Source organism: Globicephala melas, chromosome 9 (genome assembly GCF_963455315.2).
Source record: "Globicephala melas chromosome 9, mGloMel1.2, whole genome shotgun sequence".
Lineage (NCBI taxonomy): Eukaryota > Metazoa > Chordata > Mammalia > Artiodactyla > Delphinidae > Globicephala > Globicephala melas.
The window spans coordinates 46,813,073-46,820,552 of NC_083322.1; the positions used below are offsets into that span (position 1 = coordinate 46,813,073).

Sequence of the window (7,480 nt, forward strand, 5' to 3'; positions counted from 1 at the left end):
CAAAACTCGGCAGCTTTGTGGATCACTCAAATGTTGCTTTGAACAATACCCTCAGAAAGAGGCTATGTTATCTCAAAAATCGAGAGATATAGAACACTGTAGCTCTTTCTCAGTGGTAGGTGATACAAAGTATAGCAATTTGCCCTTCTATTTGGAGAGGAAATGCCCTCATTTCTCAGACCCCTGGACCCCTTAGAAACTTCACTGAGGTAGTAGGCCTTTGACTTTTCTTGGCGTTTCTCTCCCACCCTCTGGCCTACATATGTCTCATTAAGGCATCGAGAGTATGTGCTGCTTCCTGCTCGCCGTGTCAATAATGTAATGTATTAGCATGGTGTTCTGGGGAATATCAAGATGATCAAGGCCCCTGCAGACTGGATGTTGTCAGACAGCGGAAGAGTCACAGAGGTCTGAGGTAAGACAGGGAGGGTGTTTTGCTGATCCTGCTAATTGGGAGCAAACTCCACCTGGGGATCTTTGCTAATTTGGTGTTGAGGAAAAAAAGCAACCGCCAGATCAATGGTTGCCTTCAAAGTACCAGAAGCACTGTTGTGTTATCCAGTAAAGAGGCTACATCTGGTCCGGTACCTGAATGATTCCATAAGAATCCACAGTCATTCTCCAATAACCATCTTCCTTCTGTCATGCCAAACAGATAAGTTAAATGAGGATGTGGTGGAACAGCCCCTGTATTGTTCAAATAGTAGATGGAAATACTAATCTCTGCAATTCTCCCAGGGAAGTGGCCTTGCTTTTAGTTTACTCTTAGGTAAGAAGAGGAAATTCCAGGTGGCTTCTGCATGGTCCTGCCTACCATAATAAGGCTCATCACCCAGGTCAGGGAATCAATACAGGGGTTCTTCTAGTTGCTGAGGACACCTATTACAGCTCTATTCAGGGATGGGAAAGTAACCATAGTGGGGGTGAGTAGACCCACTGTGAGGCAGCCACACCCCAAAATTTCATTTATTATTTGATCACCACACGAGACCCCTACCCCCAACCCCTCTCCGTGGTCCAGAGGCATGTTGGAACTTTACAGATTAGCATCGACTCAGAACTAACGTCTAGAAATTTCCCAAAGGCCTAGACAGTCCCCCTTCCTCACTGCAGTTACCCTAGTTAATGGCTGCAGATCTTCCGGAGAAGACTTAAAGGAAGATTGACACTAGGTACTTACAGCAATGTTACAGGGTCCCTTCTAAGGCTTCCCAGCCTCTCCTTCTCTCAAGGTCAGAGTTCTCAGACCTTAGCATGCACAGGACTCAGCTGAAGTGCCTGCTAAAACGAAGACTGCTGGACCCTCCTCCAGAGTGTTTGCGTCCGTAGGGCTGGGGGAGAGTCTGGAAATTTGCATTTCTAACAAATTCCCAGGTGCCGTCACTGCTACTCCTCCTTGGACCCAGCTGCAAAATCAGTGATCCGGGCATTTCTATGTCTTTCAGCCGATTCAGATCTGAGACTTGGGTGATGAGCTATGACTCTACATTGAACTCAGGTTTCTAGTCACTGGATCTAGAGATTTCCCAGTTACATAAATCAAGTGATTCCTAGTAGAATTCCGATCTGTTTTGGTCCCAGGGCCACCATGGACAATGAACAAACATCAAAGATTCTCGTGTGCTGAAATACTCTGCTGCTGCAGACACTCTGCCCATTATAGTAACTGCACCCACCTTGCTGCTGGCTGTTAAGGGCTGCCACTTGGCTCTGCCCCTCCAGAAGCCTGTCACTGACGGAAATCCGGAAGTCTATTTTAACGAAAGTGTCTTCTTTCATCGGTGGGTTTCTGAAGGATCCCCACATAAGAGAGTTACCTTAAAATATCTGCCGAGTCTGGAGAAGACTGACCACAATAATATCAATCAGGAAAGATCTTTTCCATTCTTCTTACCACTCTGTCTCCCCAGATCTCCATCCTGGAGAAGCCAGAAACTGTGGTTAGCATAATAGGGTAACGAGGAGAAGCCCTGCTTGGACAAAAAGAGAAAAAGCTGATCACAACCCCACCCCTACTGCAGACTTAGAGGATGAGAAGCTTTATCTGCAAAGCAAGGTTTTAATTATTACATGGAATTTAATTACTAAAATGAGTGGGTTTTTGCGATTTAAAGTGACTGACTGCAGATCCATTTGTATTATTGAAGAGTCACCAGACAACTCAGGGGTCTGCCTGAATTTTCATCTAGGCGATGGTAAAGAAATATCCCATGGAATGGATTATAGAAGATACTTGGAAATACAAATAATGTTGCTTTGCAATTGAACCTTCTAAGACCTGCTTGTTCAATGTACCAGTTATGATGGCAAATGATGTGGAAACACATAGAGATGGTTATATCTCCACAGAGAAGGTAAGAGATAAGACGGCGTGCTCCCAGACACAGCCACAGCTTCCCAGGTCCCCAAAGGAGATAAGCAGCTGTGGGTGGTACTGTCTTGAGCACTGAGGGTTCCACTGTAGCCTAGAAGTACACTCGTGGGCTTTTATTCCCTCCTGGCCCTGCCTCACATCTGTCTGTTCCCGAGAGTCTGCTAACGTGCCTACACACTCATGGGGTGCAAAACAACCCCTGTGTTTCTGAGTGTTAACTAGGAGATTGGGTGAAATGAAATGCAATTTCACAGAGTATCACCCAGGAGGCTCAGACTTTAGATCTGCCTGCATTTCATTCCTGAATGTCCCAAAACCATTTCTTGGAAAGTATATCATTTCCCCCCTTTTCAGTAAATGCTAAAACAAGCATTTTAAATAAAGCATTTAAATACACAGATAAGTCCATTTCTAGATTCTGTTCTTTTCTTCCCTTAGATCCCTTAGCTTATGCCTGCACTGGCACCAGAAGAACAGCAAAAAGGCCAGTGGGACTAGAGCAGAGAGAGGAGCAGAGTAATAGGAGATGAGATCAGAGAGGAATGTTCTCAGGGGGTGGGGGGAGAGTCACATTCTGCCTTTAAACTCTGTGAGCCATGGAAAGGTTCTGAGCAGGGGGTGATGTGATTTGATAGGTAATAACAAGATCACTCTGGCTGCTGTGTTGTGCTATGGAGAACAGATGGTGGGGGGGGGCGAGAATGGAAGCGGGAAGTTATTGAAATAATCCAGGTGAGAGATGACAGCTGCCTGGACCGGGGTGTTGCAGGTGGAAGTGCCAAGACGTGGACAGAATCTGGATATATTCTGAAGGTAGAGCCAACAAGGTTTCCTAGTGGGTTGGATGTGATGTGTGAACAAGTGGAAGAAAGAAGTTTTAGGGAAATACCACACTTCAGACATGTCTAACTTGAGATCCCTCTGATATGCAAGTAGAGATATCAAGTAGGTGGTTCAACACACAAGTTTGTGTTTAGAAGAGAGATCCAGGCCAGATCCAACCAGACAATTTGAGGTCTTTGAGACAGACAAGGTATTTAATGCCATGTGGGTAGACTGGATTGCCAAAGGAGAGGCACAGACAGGGATGAGGTCCAAAGACTGGGACCTGGGGCACTCCAACATCAAGATGTCATGGAGGGACTTCCCTGGTGGCACAGTGGTTAAGAATCCGCCTGCCAGTGCAGGGGACACGGGTTCCATCCCTGGTCCGGGAAGATCCCACATGCTGTGGAGCAACTAAGCCCATGCACTACAACTACTGAGCCCATGCCCCTAGAGCCCGTGCTCTGCAACAAGAGAAGCCACCCCAATAAGTCTGCACACCACAACGAAGAGTAGCCCCCGCTCGCCACAACTAGAGAAAGCCCGCGCGCAGCAACGAAGACCCAATGCAGCCATAAATAAATAAACTTATTAAAAAAAAAGAAAGAAAAGACGTCATGGAGATGGGAAGAAACCAACAAAGGAAAGTGAGAAGGAGCAGTTTGTATGGTTGAAGGAGAGTGTGGCATCACTGAAGCCACGAGAAATGGTCCAAGAAAAACGGATGGATCAACCCTCTCAAATGCTGCTCACAAGCAGAGCAAGATGAAGACTAAGAATTCACCACTACTGAAGCAATGGTTATTGGCAACTTGCCGGAAGCAGTTTTGGTAAAGTGGTGAGGCTGAAAGTCCTAACTGGAGAAGATTCAAGAAGACAGGGAAGGGCTTCCCTGGTAGCGCAGTGATTGAGAGTCCGCCTGCCGATGCAGGGGATGCGGGTTCGTGCCCCGGTCCGGGAAGATCCCACATGCTGCGGAGCGGCTGGGCCGTGAGCCATGACCGCTGAGTCTGCACGTCCGGAGCCTGTGCTCCGCAACGGGAGAGGCCACGACAGTGAGAGGCCTGCGTACCACCAAAAAAAAAAAAAAAAAAAAGAAGACAGGGAAGAGAAGGATTAGAGACAGTAAGTGTAGACATCATTTTTCTAGTAGTTTTGCCACAAAAGGGAAGCAGACAAATGGGGCTGTAATGGACTGGGCAAGTGGGGCCAATAAATGGTTTTTTTCTTTTAAGATGCAAGAAACAACAGCATGTTCGTATTCCGACTGATCCAGTAGAGCGGGAGACACTAATGATAGAGTGAGGAATGAATTGCTAAAACGATGTATGGGCACCCATACAGGCAAACAGGCACCCTCAAACGCTTCTGGAGATACTGCATACTGGGTCAAGCGTTTTGAAGGGAAACATGGCATCATGTATCAAAATTATAGATGCCCATATTCTTGGACACAATGGTTTTATTTTCAAGATTCTATTCTGCAGATATTAGCATCTAGGTGCAAGGACACATATTCACATTTATTTCACATATTCACTGTCTATAATATCAAAAGCCTAGAAAAAAACCTTAAATGTATATGGATAGTGGATGGTTAAATCCATACCTGGAATACCATGCAGCATTGAAAATGAGCTTGATCTACATGTACTGTTCTGGGAAAACCTCCAAAATTACTTAAGTGAAAAACATCAGGGTACGGAAGAATACATGGTACCTGTGAAAAAAAGCAGAGAATAAGATGATGTGCAAAGATAGAGTTATAAATTGATATAAAACACGTGTTTGTATGTGCATGGAACACTTCTGAGAGATGTGGACCTACTTCCCACTGGATATCCTTTTCTAATGTTTCAGTTGTTTGTAAGAAGTGTATTTATTATTTTTCATTAAAAATTAATAAAAATAGAAAAAAATCTTTGCTAAAAGGAAAAATGTAAATTAAAAACTTCTGTCTCTTACTTTATTAATGTAAAGGAGATTTTCTTATATAATGTTTAAGGGAGAAATGCCATTATCTTCTAGGTTGTTTTGGAAGGAATGGGGAAAAAAATCCTTTTAAATTGATTTTTACTGAAACAGCAAGGTCTTTACTCAATATTTGCAACACTGGGATATAAATTCTCTTTATGTTTATCCAATATAAAAGATTTTTAGTTTCAAATATAATATTTTAAGTCAACTATAATTCAATCAATAAAAAAGATTTTTAGTTTCAAAGTGTATTTCTGCTGGGCACACAATAGGCATCCCATAAAAACGTTTTGGGTTGAATCAGATCACTAATTAGATGAATGTCAACCGTAAGCATTGGGAAATGGAATTTAAATACAAGACATCATTGAGGCTCCCTTCTTTTAAAGGTGAGTTTGTGGGACTTCCCTGGCGCTCCAGTGGTTAAGACTCTGCGCTTCCACTGCAGGGGGCGCAGGTTCAATCCTTAGTCAGGGAACTAAGGTCCCGCAAGCCGTGGCACTGCCAAAAAAAATAATAAAAAATATGTAAGGTTTTAAATAAATAAAGGTGAATTTGTAGGTGTGTATACATGTATGTGTACTTAACATAGATTAGCATTTTTTCTTTTTAGTTTATTGGATAGACCATAAGGGTGCTATGAACTAAACCAGAAAGTTATTTTGATATAATTTAGCAAACCAGTTAATTATGTCATTAATAATGAGGAAGTTATCAATTACGAACAGAAAGGAAAATGAGGTGACCAATCGGCAGTAGCAGAAATTATCCTTGAGGTTGGAGTTTAAAAACACACTTATACTGAATTCAGAGGATATTTTAAGCACAAAGGTTCTCATATTAATAGTTCTTAAAAATAAAGAACTATCCATTAGATACTTCTGAAAAGGGAAAGTGGAAATTCATCATTTTTAGTGTGTCAGCCTGGAATCTCTTATTCAGTACTTTCATGAGCCACATTCATATTGAAGACCACATTGATAATCTTGATGGATGACAAGACCTTCAAGTGCCTTCTGAAACATCAGGTAAGACTGCATTCCTTTCTATATTTTTAGTATTAAGCATAATTATTGTAATCAAATCTTTTGAAACCTAGCACTCTATGCCACAAAATAGCATCATATATAATAATCTTCTCATTTCCCAACCTTAAGAATATTTTAAGCATTAGGAATTCTCTGCTGTTTGTTTAAGCTTGCATGTTTTTTCTTTCCCTAGTTTACTGAATTATTTATTAGTTACACAGTATTCAGACTCCGTGCTAAATGCCACTTCTCTTTCAGTTGGAGTACAAGTACCTTATTCTGTTTCATTGTCAATTTTAAAGCTCACCTGAAGCTAAGGAAGTAATCATTCATTGTGATAGAATTGCTGGGATGGTAGTATAAATATTTGCAAAAACATTGGGATTTTGTTTTTAACACTGGGTCTATTTGCTGCTTTTTTGTTAATAGACAGTGATATACGGGCAATATATAAAAGGCTCACACTAAGGTGCAATTATTTGTAGGCAAAATCTGCACCCTGCCAGGCTTCCAAGATGAAAAAAAGCTGAAATTTGGTTTGCTGACAAAATGTTCATCTATTTGGATTTAAACAGGAATTGACTGATGAAGCATTCTTATACTTATATGAGAGTCTATGCAAGATGCCGTAAACCAGCATTTTTCAGATTTTATGGTGCGAAGGAATCAGCTGGGGATTTTGTTACCATACAAATTTGGGTTCACCAGTCTGGGATGGGACCAGAGATTCTGCATTTCTAACAAGCTGATGTTGTTGGTCCACAGACCTCACCTTGAACAGGAAGGTACAGAGTAGTCCTCAACCCTAGCTGCATGTTATGGGGGAATCTAAAAGAAATACAGATGTCCAGGTCCCACTTCAGATCAAGAGAATCAGGATCTCTGGGCATGAGACTCAAGCACTGCTAATTTTTTTTTTTAATGTTCCCAAGTGCTATGCACTGAATGTGGCCCCCCCAAACTCATATGTTGAAGCTGTAACCCCCAATGTGATAGTATTTGGAGATGGGGCCTTTGGGAGGTAATTGGGTTTGGATGAAGTGATGAGGTGGGGCCTTCATGGTGGCATTAGTGTCCTTATAAGAGGAGACACCAGAGAGCTTGCTCTCCCTCTCTGCCATGTGAGACACAGTGAGAAGGCAGCCATCTGAAAGCCAGGAAGAGAGGCCACACCAGAACCTGACTATGCTGGCATTCTAATCTTGAACTTCCAGCCTCCAGAAATGCGAGAAAATAAATCCCTGTTGTTTATGCCACACAGCCCCTGGTATTTTGT

At 42.5% G+C, this 7,480-nt stretch overlaps 1 long non-coding RNA gene across 1 annotated transcript in view; it reads right to left on the reverse strand.

Moving 5' to 3' along the window:
- Nucleotides 1-1,616: 1,616 nt before the first annotated feature.
- Nucleotides 1,617-7,480, reverse strand: part of LOC115853783 (uncharacterized) — a 24,833-nt gene continuing 18,969 nt past the window's right edge. Inside the window, exons 3-4 of the long non-coding RNA XR_004039728.2 lie at nucleotides 4,809-4,919; nucleotides 1,617-1,919 (exon numbers count right to left, since the gene is read on the reverse strand). This is a non-coding gene — a long non-coding RNA (uncharacterized lncRNA). The remainder of the gene's footprint in view (nucleotides 1,920-4,808; nucleotides 4,920-7,480) is intronic.